At 41.0% G+C, this 13,745-nt stretch overlaps 1 long non-coding RNA gene across 1 annotated transcript; it reads right to left on the bottom strand.

Annotated features, from left to right (window-relative positions):
* Nucleotides 1-7,231: 7,231 nt before the first annotated feature.
* LOC140035878 (uncharacterized) lies at nucleotides 7,232-13,187 on the bottom strand. Its single transcript, XR_011839780.1, has 3 exons — nucleotides 12,829-13,187; nucleotides 12,613-12,661; nucleotides 7,232-7,432 (listed from the first exon to the last, which is right to left on the bottom strand). It is a non-coding gene; the product is annotated as an uncharacterized lncRNA (long non-coding RNA).
* Nucleotides 13,188-13,745: the final 558 nt, after the last annotated feature.

The raw sequence follows: 13,745 nt of genomic DNA, 5'->3' as shown, positions 1-13,745 counted from the left end.
AATGGATCCTGGTCAAAAATCGTGGTAAACTAGACTCAACTGCTGAAACGGACTGCTGGGAAATACCTAGAACAGTAAGGGTATTTTGGACTTTTCACATCCTACGTTGCTCCGATTGAGCTGAAATTTTACAGGCACCTATAAAACACCATTCTCTACAACTTTCCTTCTTTGACCAAAGGCCAATTCGGCCTCTAACATATAGATACAATTTCGGACAGAATGCTTGGGAAATTTTCCAGAAATCTGGAATTTTTAGCTCTAAGTGTAATTTCCTCAAATTTCTGGTTCTAATCACCACTAAACAACCTTATATAACTTTAATTGCAACATTCATGCATCATACATCAACTTGAGCAGAAATTCAGAAACCCTAGTTCATCAAATAAATTGGGGAAAAACTTCTACACATGCTAGCATCCATGAATCTACCACCAATCAAGCTACTAAGCTTACTTTAACCATGATTGAAAGAGAAAGTTGGAGAGATATCATCCTCTTACCTTGATTTGAGTTCCCCAAGTATAGCCCCAAGCTCTCTCTTCCCAAATTTCCACCACCAATCACTAGATAATCACTCAAGAGTAGGTTTAATCGGTTTACTTTGTTGATTTTCTCACTAAGTTGTTGGATTTGAAGGTGAAATGAAGAAATCTTCCTTGGTGTTTTCTCCAAGCTAAGTTCGGCCAGCACCAGCAGAAATGAGGAAGAATTGGCTAAGTGTTAAGGTTATATGGATGGAGTTTGTCTTGGTAAGAAGCCATGAGGTGGTGACAAGTGTCACCACCACCACCCTTTCTTTTTTTCTCTTTTTTTCTTGCCTTTCTTAGCCACCAATTTTCGGTCAACATGCTGCCAAGAGAGAAGATATTATGTGCCAAAGTCAACAACTTGTTGGATAAGAAAAAAAATGGTGGTCAAGCGGTGCGTTCAATCGGTAATGCGCGGGACCCGCCGGTTCGCGCCGTTTTTCTTAAAAACTCACGTACTAGGGTTTTTACCTCCCATTCACTAACCTTATATCATTGCTACTACTCACATATTATTTCTCACTTAAGAGTCACTTTTAATCATCAAATTGATCATTGGCCAGTACCGAAAATTCATCCGGCGGAAAAATCGTAAAAACCCTAATTTTGCTCAAAACTTGAAACCAAAGCGTAAAACCTTATTTTCTAGGTTTATTTACACTTAGTGTGATATAATGAGGTAGGGGGCCTTAATAAATAATAATTTTCAAATAAAAGGCATTTTTGAGGAAAAAAATGTAGGAAATTTGCGGGTCCTCACATTCTCTCCCCCTTAAAAGAATTTCGACCTCGAAATTCATACCTTTTGTCGTGAACAGGCCAGGATACTTTTCTTGCATATCCGTTTCTAGCTCCCAAGTTGCTTCTTTCACTTCATGATGCTTCCATAGTACCTTTACTAAAGGAATCTGCTTGTTTCTTAGGTCCTTCATCTTTCGATCCAGTATTTGAATAGGTCGTTCTTCATAGGTTAAAGACTCGTCAAGTTCAACATCTTCGGGTGGGAAAATGTGAGTCGGATCCGGATGGTATTTCTTAAGCAAAGAAACGTGAAAAACATCATGGATCCTAGATAAGCTAGCTGGTAACTCAAGTCGATAAGCCACCTTTCCTATTCGTTGTAGCACATTGAAAGGTCCTATATATCGTGGTTGCAACTTTTTCCCTTTTCCGGATCTAATCTTTCCCTTCAATGGTGTGATCCGAAGAAACACCTTATCTCCTATTTCAAACTCCAAGTCTTTCCTCCTATGATCAGCATAGCTTTTCTAACGGCTTTGGGCGGTTTGAAGTCTCTGGCGGATCACTTTCACCTTTTCATAGGCTTCCTCAACCCATGGTATAGTAGTTGGATCTATGACTTTTCTCTCCCCTACTTCATCCCAATGGATTGGAGATCGACATCGTCGTCCGTACAAAGCTTCATATGGAGCCATTTGAATAGAGGAATGATAACTATTGTTATACGCGAATTCAACCAAAGTCAAGTATTGGCTCCAACTTCCTCCAAAATCCACAATACAGCCTCTCAGCATATCCTCAAGAGTTTGAATAGTTCTCTCAGATTGTCCATCAGTTTGCGGGTGATATGCTGTGCTATAACTCAGCTTAGTTCCTAGAGCCTCTTGTAATTTCTGCCAGAATCGGGATACAAACCTAGGGTCTCTATCTGATACAATGCTTACTGGTACCCCATGTAGTCTCACTACCTCATCCATATAATTTTTAGCAAGTTTCTCCAAAGGATATTTCATATTTATTGGCAAGAAATGTGCAGTCTTAGTCAATCGATCCACTATTACCCAAATTGCATCATGCCCCTTTTGTGTTCGTGGCAATACTGACACAAAATCCATCGTTATGTGCTCCCACTTCCACTCAGGGATCTCTAAAGGCTGTAACAAACCTGACGGCTTTTGATGCTCAGCTTTCACCTGTTGGCACGTAAGACATTTTTGCACAAACTGGGCAATCTCCGCCTTCATTTTCTCCCACCAATACAGATTCCTAAGATCTTGGTACATTTTATTATTCCCTGGGTGCACCGTATACCTAGAGCAATGTGATTCCTCTAAAATCTCCCTTTTCAATTCCTCATCCCTAGGTACCACGACACGATTTCGAAACTTTAAAATTCCATCAGGGCTTAGATTAAAATTAGGTAACTCCCCTTTCTTCACTCTCTCTACCCACTTCTGCACTATTGGATCCTTCACTTGGCCCTCTTTGATTCGTTCCATCAATGCCGATTTTGCCTTAATATTTCCAAAAACCACCTTTTCCAGTTCCAAACGAGGTTTCCACTCACATACATCTTCCAATAGGCTCCACTCTCTCACTATAGAACTTGCTAGTTGAGCCTTCCGGCTTAAAGCATCTGCTACAACGTTGGCCTTTCCAGGATGATAGTTAATTGTGCAATCATAATCCTCTAAGAACTCTACCCACCGACGTTGTCTTAGATTTAACTCTTTCTGAGAAAACAGATACTTAAGGCTCTTATAATCCGTATAAACCTCGAAAGTTACACCATAGAGATAATGTCGCCATTTCTTCAAAGCGAACACTACAGCTGCAAGTTCCAAGTCATGGGTCGGGTAATTTTGCTCATGAGTTTTTAACTTTCGGGATGCGTAGGCAATCACATTCCTATTCTGCATCAACACGCACCCTAGCCCTTCTTTTGAAGCATCGGTATAAACCGTATAACTATCCTTTCCACTGGGCAAAGCTAAAACTGGAGCCATAGTCAATTGTTTCTTAAGCTCTTGAAAGATACTTTCACACTTAACATCCCAAATATATTTTCCTTGTTTCTTGGTCAGGTTAGTCAAGGGTCCTGCAATTCTCGAGAAATTCTTTATAAATCTGCGGTAGTATCCTGCCAAACCTAGAAAACTTCGAACCTCTGTGGGATTTTCTGGCCGCTTCCACTTAGCCACAGCTTCCACTTTCGTCGGGTCTACAGCAAGCCCATCTTTTGAAATTATATGACCTAAAAACGCCACCTCTTCCAACCAAAATTCACACTTACTGAACTTAGCAAATAGTTGGCGCTCTCTTAGGGTTTGCAATACTATCCGCAAATGTTGTTCATGCTCCTCCCTTGACCTCGAATACACCAAGATATCATCAATGAACACCACTATAAACCTATCCAAGTAAGGTTTGAACACTCGATGCATTAAATCCATGAATGCTGCTGGGGCATTGGTTAAACCAAAAGGCATCACTGCGAACTCAAAATACCCATATCGAGTATTAAACGCTGTTTTTGGCACATCCTCCTTCCTAACTCTCAATTGATAATACCCTTGTCGCAGGTCCAACTTGGAAAACACTACGGCCCCTTGTAACTGATCAAATAACTCATCTATGTGGGGCAAAGGATATTTATTCTTAATAGTTACTGCATTCAGCCCTCGATAGTCAATACACAACCTCAAACTTCCGTCTTTCTTTTTAACAAATAACACTGGAGCTCCCCACGGCGACTCGCTCTCATGTATGAACCCCCGTTCTAGCAAGTCCTGTAATTGCACCTTTAATTCCTTAAGCTCAGCAGGTGCCATACGATAAGGAGTTTTAGAAATGGGAGTGGTTCCGGGTACTAAATCAACCTTAAATTCCACCTCCCTTTCAGGTGGCAAGGACTTCAATTCCTCCGGAAATACGTCCGGAAATTCACTGATTACTGGCACGTCTTCCAACTTAGTATTTTCTCCTGGAGTGTTAATTAGGAAAGTTAGCTAACCACGAGCCCCACGACTAAGCAATTTTCTAGCCCTTATACCTGAGATAAGTGCAGAAGAGGCTATCATACCTCTCACATCAAGCTTTAGAGTTGCCTCTCCTGGTATACAAAATTCAACCACTTTTAACCTACAGTCTACCCGAGCATGGTAATAAGCTAGCCAATCCATACCTAGAATGACATCGTACCCCTTAATGGCTAGACTAATGAGATCCACTACCAATTTCCGTTCTCCAACCCAAATATCACAATTCTTATACACATCATTTGCCAGCAAGATTTGATTACCCGTAGGTGTTCTTACCTCTAAGTCATAAGGTAACTTTTCAACTTTCAAGTCAATTCCAAGCATAAATGTAGGATTAACAAAAGAGTGAGTAGCACCGGGGTCTATTAAAATTCTAGCTAGGCGGTGAAAAACAGGGATTGTACCTTCTACCACCCTGGTTGGTTCAGGCACAGTTGTTTGATCTAGCGAGTACACTCTGGCCGGTACCCTCGACCTGGCCCCTCCAGCAGTAGTCGGCTTTGGGTTTGACTTGGCAGTCGACTGAGTGTCATTGATTAGCGGACAATTGACCATCTGATGATCAGCACTTCCGCACCTCAAACACTTTCGAGCCTTTCTCCAGCACTCGTCCTCAGTGTGGTTCGATTTTCCACAATACCCACATGTCACTCGGGGAGTAGAGGTTTGGCCTGCCTGAGTAAAACCTCTACCTTGACCTCTACCACCTTGGCCTCCCCTCTGGGCATTCCCTCTCAGAGCACTACCCCTAAACGTGTTCGAAAATCGTCCACCTCCAGCTCCACGACCGGATTTAGCAGGTGGCATGCTCCGCTCGCCTCGTACCGACCCTTGGGCTCCACTAGGTGCCCCTTTCCGCTTAGCATGGAAATTCCTTACTTGCGTCCTAGCAATTTCTATCCTTAAACCCTTCTCCAGAACCTCCGTGAAAGTATTGATTTGGACCGCTGCTAAGGCTTCTTGCAATTCCACATTTAACCCTTGTATAAACCTTCGTACTTTCCTTGGTTCCGTAGCAATCAATTCGGGAGCGAATTTAGACAATTTGGTAAACTGAGTCTCATACTCAGTTACACTCATCAGTCCCTGACGGAGTTTAATGAATTCGTCCTCTCTCTTCTCCTGGACGATGGGTGGAAGGTATTTTTCGTTGAAGTCCCGTACAAAGTTTAGCCAAGTCCAGGCAGTTTCCTCTCTCTCCCACTTGGCCCTCACTACATTCCACCAAGCCCTAGCTGGCCCTTCAAATTGAAATACGGCAAATTGGACTTGTCTCTCCTCAGTGTAGTTTAGGGCAGCAAATATATTTACCATGGCCTCCAGCCATTTCTCAGCCTCATACGGATCTGGTCCTCCTAAGAATTTGGGTGGCGAGAATTTCTGGAATCTCTCCAAGGCTCTATCCTGCCTTGAATCAGGGTCTCTAGGTTGATTTACAGAACCTTGACCCTGTTGCTCCACCAACCGAGTCAAAATATTGGTCATCTGTTGGATGGCAGTGGCCACCTGATCTCCCCCGGCAGTCTGGGGTTCAGGTTGCTGCTCAACCGCTGCCTCCCTCTCCTCTCTCGGTTCAGGCACCGGTTCCTGTACTTGTTCACCTTCACGGCCTCGCCTAGAACCGCGTTCTCGATTAGCTTTCTTAGTCCGACTTCTCTTATCTTCCATGTTGAGAGTTAACCAACTAGAAATATATAAACATGGTAAGGTACGACTCATATATTGCGTTGTAACAATATAATTAGAGGCAAAGAAACCCGTAAGAAACAAGCACTTTATTTACATATCAAACAAGTCATATATACAGGCCAACAAGTCACATAGTCAAAGGCTATAACAGCCAAGGAACATAGAACAAAAGGTATTTACATCCACCAGGACACGTCTAAAACAAAAACAAAAGAAGACGTGTCGTCCCACTATGTTCCTAACTAACTCACAAAAACTCCTAAACCCTGATCCTAACAAGTGGTCTGGCTAGACGCCGACCCAACCGACTCCGAGGACGCGCTCGGCTCCTCCTCCAGGTCCTCCTCAGGACCCTCCCCTGGATCCTCCTCAGGGCCACCGGGAGCGGCAGGAGCTACAGGCGCTTGGCCCTCCTCGGCTAAGTCCTGCATCACATCCTCTACAAGTGCCTCGCACTCAGTCAGGATGTGGTCGGTCCGGTCTCGTATGTGTCCAACTATGTGCATCAAACGTCCAGTCACCGCATGAGCCTGATCACGGTAAGCATCAGACTGCTGCTGCTCTGCCAGAACTGCGGCCTCCAACTCTCGTATCCGAGCTCCCTGATCTCGGAGAGTGGCCTGGAGACGCTCTATCTCCGCAAAGCACCTACGATTGGTGCTACCCAATCGTCTCCGATCGTCATCTATAGCAAGCACTACTCGGTCAGGGTAAGAGTAGGTCTTCCAGCAATCGCAGCGCCGGATCTTGCGCGCTGGGGACCACCGCTGCACTGGCCCGCCGGGAACCTCCTGGTATGTGATCACGAGACATACAGGGCCCGCTAGATATGGCTCGACCACGGGAGCGTCAGTAGGTGCGTCAGTAGGCACCTCAGGCACCTCAGTAGGTATCTCGGTCGGTATGTCAGTAGGTGCAGGCTGGGACGGTCCAGCACCCCCAGAAGAGTCAGTGTCTGCCATCACCTAAGTTTGCAAATAACATTGCAAAGGTAAGTACACATCAAGCACAAAACAAGGCTAAGGCTAAACTCGATAATAAAACCCTAGCCTATCAAGTCAAGCACTCAATCTATCCGGATCAATTCAAGCTTAAGCTCTGATACCACCTGTGACGACCCCACCTCCCCCTAAGGCGTACCAAAGGGCTCAGCGGACCGCCTGCCCAGCTCTCGCCAGGACTCACTCACTATCTCAATCGAATCATATATACACAACCATGCGCCATAAATAATATTCACGATTCAAACTTATAATTTACATTGATAGGAATCAGGTACAAAGTCTTAATACACCAACTAGTACAAAACGTATACAATCCAAGTACAACATGTTTCGTTCGAGGAATAACGCGAGTACAAGACCAAAAAGTCAAAAGTCAAAACAAAAGGCTACACTAGTCTTTTACAAGTCTCTCGCGTCACCCGTACCCCTGTAAGGAAAACAAACTAACGGGGTGAGCCAAAGCTCAGTAAAGTTCCCAAGTATCAAATTGGTCAGCAACCAAGTTATAGCAAAATAAAAGTGAAATGGCGAGCAAACAAGTCAAATCAAGGAAATAGTACTTCAGCTAGTCAAGTAGTATTAGATGCACATTCACATATAAGGATACGGTATTCATGTTACGGCTCCATTCCAGCTTGGTCAAGTGGTAGTTGACACTCCGTCAACTTTCAAGTAATTCCAAGTCCAAATAAACTCCGCTACACGCCAATTTCCGTCCACCAATCAACCCCCCTATTCCGGGCCCGCACGCCATACAAAACATGGGTGGTAATACTCGAGTATACCGTTAGTCGAGGAGATAACACTCCACTCGACATTACAAATGACCCAGGGTTTGTTATCTAATCGACCAGACCCTTGCCGGCTCGACTCGATTAACTAGCCACAGGGTTTCTGGAATTCCAGGCAAGATATAATTCAAGTACATGTACAACAAGTCAAGTATGATCAATAGCAAGAACAGGTCATATTAGGGCAAGTGCGATAAAGTACACCCTTGCCCTTTCATTCATTGTCATGTAATCACGCAAGTCAAGTAGGGAACACACACATCAAGTACAATCGGATATTTGGAAGCACTCATCACAATAGTGCTTCTAGTTTTCGCGTCGAGGTGGTACTCCGGGTTGGGAGTCCAAATCTGCGATAAAACTCAACTTGAGAACTTTGAAAATCAACTAAGATTCGAAACTTAAGCGTTTCGTTCAATTAAGAATCAAGAAATTGAAATTCACTTGAGAAGAGTCGTGAAATAGTTGCTCGCTCTTCAAACTGAAAAATTTGATAACATTTTTGCTTGAAAATGACTCTTGAGTCAAAAGTGCAAGTAAAACGATTTCATAGTGTTTCATATCGTTTTCCTAAGGGTACAAGTTCGGCCAAGTCCTAACATATAACCCTTGATAAACAAATGACAAAGGTCCTCGATAGTTCAAGGAATAATCACTTAACCTTCACTCAAGTCGCAAAGATAGTTTTCTAGACTTCGAGTAAAAATTCGGACAGCATGCCCTTTGTGTTTACCTAATTTCCAGCCATTTAGGCTTCATTATTTTTCTTCAACAACATCCCAACATCATACAATCAGCAATTTATGTCAAGAGCCGTTCCATAGGCTCACCATATCATAATAACAAGAATCGTATTAAGTACAAGTGCAGAAACGCAATTTAGTTCAAGACAGATTTGACGTACAAATGCGGTAATACCATACCCGAGGCTACGCTTATCGGATTAAAACTAAACCTACGCCGTTTCGAAGCTAAGACACAGAGCTGCAACATTCATGAAGGTCACGTAGTCCAGTTTCCAATGTAACTTAGTCAAATTCTCGAATTACTAAACCTGAAACCAATTCGTCGGTTGTTTAAACGCAGAACACTGTAATGAACCTAACTCAGTGTACACAAGTCCGAATCAGGTGTTCTTAGAGGCATTTTAAAGCTACTTCATAGCACCAAAACTTTCATGTTTTGGTCCAGAGCTAAATCAAAATGGATCCTGGTCAAAAATCGTGGTAAACTGGACTCAACTGCTGAAACGGACTGCTGGGAAATACCTAGAACAGTAAGGGTATTTTGGACTTTTCACATCCTACGTTGCTCCGATTGAGCTGAAATTTTACAGGCACCTATAAAACACCATTCTCTACAACTTTCCTTCTTTGACCAAAGGCCAATTCGGCCTCTAACATATAGATACAATTTCGGACAGAATGCTTGGGAAATTTTCCAGAAATCTGGAATTTTTAGCTCTAAGTGTAATTTCCTCAAATTTCTGGTTCTAATCACCACTAAACAACCTTATATAACTTTAATTGCAACATTCATGCATCATACATCAACTTGAGCAGAAATTCAGAAACCCTAGTTCATCAAATAAATTGGGGAAAAACTTCTACACATGCTAGCATCCATGAATCTACCACCAATCAAGCTACTAAGCTTACTTTAACCATGATTGAAAGAGAAAGTTGGAGAGATATCATCCTCTTACCTTGATTTGAGTTCCCCAAGTATAGCCCCAAGCTCTCTCTTCCCAAATTTCCACCACCAATCACTAGATAATCACTCAAGAGTAGGTTTAATCGGTTTACTTTGTTGATTTTCTCACTAAGTTGTTGGATTTGAAGGTGAAATGAAGAAATCTTCCTTGGTGTTTTCTCCAAGCTAAGTTCGGCCAGCACCAGCAGAAATGAGGAAGAATTGGCTAAGTGTTAAGGTTATATGGATGGAGTTTGTCTTGGTAAGAAGCCATGAGGTGGTGACAAGTGTCACCACCACCACCCTTTCTTTTTTTCTCTTTCTTTCTTGCCTTTCTTAGCCACCAATTTTCGGTCAACATGCTGCCAAGAGAGAAGATATTATGTGCCAAAGTCAACAACTTGTTGGATAAGAAAAAAAATGGTGGTCAAGCGGTGCGTTCAATCGGTAATGCGCGGGACCCCCCGGTTCGCGCCGTTTTTCTTAAAAACTCACGTACTAGGGTTTTTACCTTCCATTCACTAACCTTATATCATTGCTACTACTCACATATTATTTCTCACTTAAGAGTCACTTTTAATCATCAAATTGATCCTTGGCCAGTACCGAAAATTCATCCGGCGGAAAAATCGCAAAAACCCTAATTTTGCTCAAAACTTGAAACCAAAGCGTAAAACCTTATTTTCTAGGTTTATTTACACTTAGTGTGATATAATGAGGTAGGGGGCCTTAATAAATAATAATTTTCAAATAAAAGGCATTTTTGAGGAAAAAAATGTAGGAAATTTGCGGGTCCTCACAATTATGCATGCACCTTAATAAAGGAATATTTCATGGATTTTTTGATAAAAAAAATCCTTCCGTTAAATTGAGAAAAAATAGCTGAATTTAAAGTATGATCAAGGAATCAAACTGACATTAAACAAAATTTTCATTCTTATTCAATAAAACAAAAGCAAATCCTCATTTCACTCAACTTGCATAAGGTTTGATCTTAACAGCAATTACATCGGTAGTCTAAGTACCAAATTTAGGCGCAACTCAACAAATTATAATTAAACAAATTCCTTCCTATTCTTATGAAACTCATAAGTATGAAAGTATTGATTAATCAACATACAACTAAAATTAAAATGTGTTTCTCTTACATAAAACAATATAATTAACATATTTGTTATCAAAATTGAATTGTCAAAAACAAAAATCTTATAGCACTAACTCGTATGAGTAGAATTAGGTTGAATGAAAATTTAGTATACTTATTTGTTTGATGTGTCTAATTGATTTACTAAAGACCCATAGGTTTCATAGGTGGGGAAAAAAATAGAATTACTTTGTTTTCTTTTTGCCTTGTTATGTGGACTCTTTTTACATTCTCGTTTTTAACTTTGCTTAACAATAGTCATTTGTAGTTTCAGAAATCAGAAAAAAAAAAAGAACTTTGAAAGATATTTCGCAATTCTGTATGGTTCATGACTGTCAGATGCAACTTGAAGTGTCCAAACTTGCTAAACCTTTACGAACATGTTCCCAAAGGCTGCAGTCTTGCTTCTCGTTGCATCATTTTCTCAGCATTGTATGAGTCATCTTAGGAAGCCTTTTTTTTTTTGCTGATTCTTTTTCCTTGTTATCTTATCAGGAGCTCTGTAAAATCATTGGAACAGAAGCAAACTGCTGAACAGGAATTACTCATGAAGGGTCCCGGAACTTTCCCACTGGAAAGACTGCTAGCCATTTTTCAGTGTCTAACATCTGTTGCAGAGTACTCTCCAGATGTGGAAGGTCAAGGAAATAGGGTGACCATGGGTGATAGTGGCTATATTGGGTCTCATATACTCTTGCAACTTTTGAGTCTTTGCAATGCTAATTTTATTACCAAAGGAGGGAGTTGCCCATTGGAAGTTTCAACAAGATACCAATCTAATGTGTCTGAAGATATGGGTTTAAAGGTAATTGCAAATGAGCCCCTAATCTAAATGGCATTAGATTTTGGAATATATGCTTTCTACCTTTCCCCTTCCGTTTCAGGGATATTCTGATTTGATTACTGAAAATCACTAACAGGTTGCAAGGAGCCTAAAATTTCCTCTCTCGAAGTACTTGTACAGAAGATAATATCCATTCATGTTTTCATTAACTCAGGCTTGTTCTCCATGGGGAAAACAAGAGAAGAGTGATCAGCTGGCAATCTTTTTGACGTTTCAATTAGGTTTAGTCATGCTTGTCAAGCATGATCATATGATCCTTGGTAGACATAAAGTAAAAAAAATCAGCTGCACCAAATGGATTTTCAAAATTCAAAAGCAGTTGAGAAAGCTGCTGACTTAGCTGTTTCAGGCATCTGATCATCCAAATGATCTGAGGGTTTTTTTCTCTACACAAAAATCTATGCATAATTTGTTGTCCTTTTAAGCAGAGGAAAAGAGAGACGAATAACATTATGGAGTGTTAGTATGAGTTTAAACATTCCGGGAGTGGATTTCTGAGTTCCAAAAATGAACTTAACAGATCTTTTAGATCAACTTAATTTACTTTGTCACTTCTTACTCCTTATCTTGATATCTTCAAAATGCAAGGATTAATTTATGGTCTAGAAATTCCATATATTATTAACTTTCGGTATAAATTAACTGTAATTTTGATCCTCTGATCTGTTACTTCAGGGCATCCATGCATGCATGGTTGACAGGGGAAGGAGGCGGTGAAATCAGACCCGTGGATGTTGGAGAAGCTAGACCAGTGGCTGCTATAAGCTGAAACTTCTATATCCCCTGCCCTATGTATAATCTCAAACTGTACAGGCACCTCGTTGGCTAAATTCCTATCTACCTATCTACTTATTAGGTCTGCTTGCTTCTATAAATTTTTCAGAAAGCATAGGCTTTAATATTTTGAAGCTCGAGTTAAAGAGCCGAAGCCTAGATGAGACTAAATACCAGTGGAATAATCGGATAACCGAGACAAAGGGGCAATTCAGTCCGAAAAAGAATAAAGAGGCACACCAAATAGCTAGAAATCAACAATACACGATATAATCAAGCACTTCACAAAGCGCGACAATCAAACTCTGTGAAAATGAAATTCGTGCATACTGCAGAAAGGCAGAGTATGTCAAAAAACTAACCTTATTCCAGAAACCCAACCGAGAGCTCCTTCTGAATGTTGCTCCAAACCTATAAAAATATAAGTTAACCAGTCAAATTACAGAGGACAACCGGATTTGTACGGAAAATGCTATCTTGCAGCTGAAATGCACGATAAGAGTCTATTATTGCAGGAATTAAGAACAAATCGTCAAAATTAAGGGGAGGGCTGGAAAAATTGGGGGGACAACTCTCACTTCAAGCTGAACCACCAGGAGTAGCTGCGACTGAAGTACATTTCGAGGTGCTTAGCATGAAGCCACGAAGAAATATCCCAATTGCAGAATGCGAAAAGGGTGAAACTGATGGGCGACGGGTTCGGCAGTAACATACCGGCGGTTTGGCCATTGAGTTGGGGGGTAATTAATGAAGAGCAAATGGGCAATTCAGAGCTGAGATTGGATGAAGAGGGAAACGATGAGGCAAGACGGGGTAGTCAAAGCCAAAAAGACAAAACTGAAGCACTAAAGCTCAAAGGGGAGTAAACAGACCCACGTTTATGGCCGTTAAATTCAGATGTAAATGAACAAGAAATGGGTTCCGACCAAGCCTTAGCATTTAAGAGGGTACAGCAACCAGTCAAGCGTTTCAGACACAGCAAGCGGCTCAAAAGCCCCACTAATTGTTAGTTAAGGGATATTACAGTAATTTCACAAACTCACTGGCTTATGTGCGTTGTACCAAAAGCAACAAATGGGTGCAGATTAATTGCACGTACCATAAATACCCAAATATTTCACCAATATAAAGTTTTACCCCTCTATAAATAAGGGTATTTTGGATAATATACCTAACTACAAGCTTCCCTCACTTATACCTATAGCTTGTAAAACACATCAGAATATTTCACATTTCCAAAAGATCCCTGTCTGTGCGGTTGAAATGCAATCCTCTCTTTCACCAAAACTCATTCTTATATAGTATAAGGATATAAGTAATTAATGTAAAATAAAACTAAAAATAACAGAACAAATTTTTTTTTTGTATTTTTTGTGAATATATTTTATAATCACCTTTTTATCAAAACATACATTAAATTGTTACAGTATATTTTTTTAATAAAAATTCTAAAAACTAGCAATTCAAACGGATAGTCAATTTACAGTCTGAGCCA

This window comes from Coffea arabica, chromosome 2c, assembly GCF_036785885.1.
Source record: "Coffea arabica cultivar ET-39 chromosome 2c, Coffea Arabica ET-39 HiFi, whole genome shotgun sequence".
NCBI classification, from domain to species: domain Eukaryota; kingdom Viridiplantae; phylum Streptophyta; class Magnoliopsida; order Gentianales; family Rubiaceae; genus Coffea; species Coffea arabica.
The sequence above is the reverse complement of the archived record's forward strand: the minus strand, read 5'-3'. Positions and strand labels throughout refer to the sequence as shown.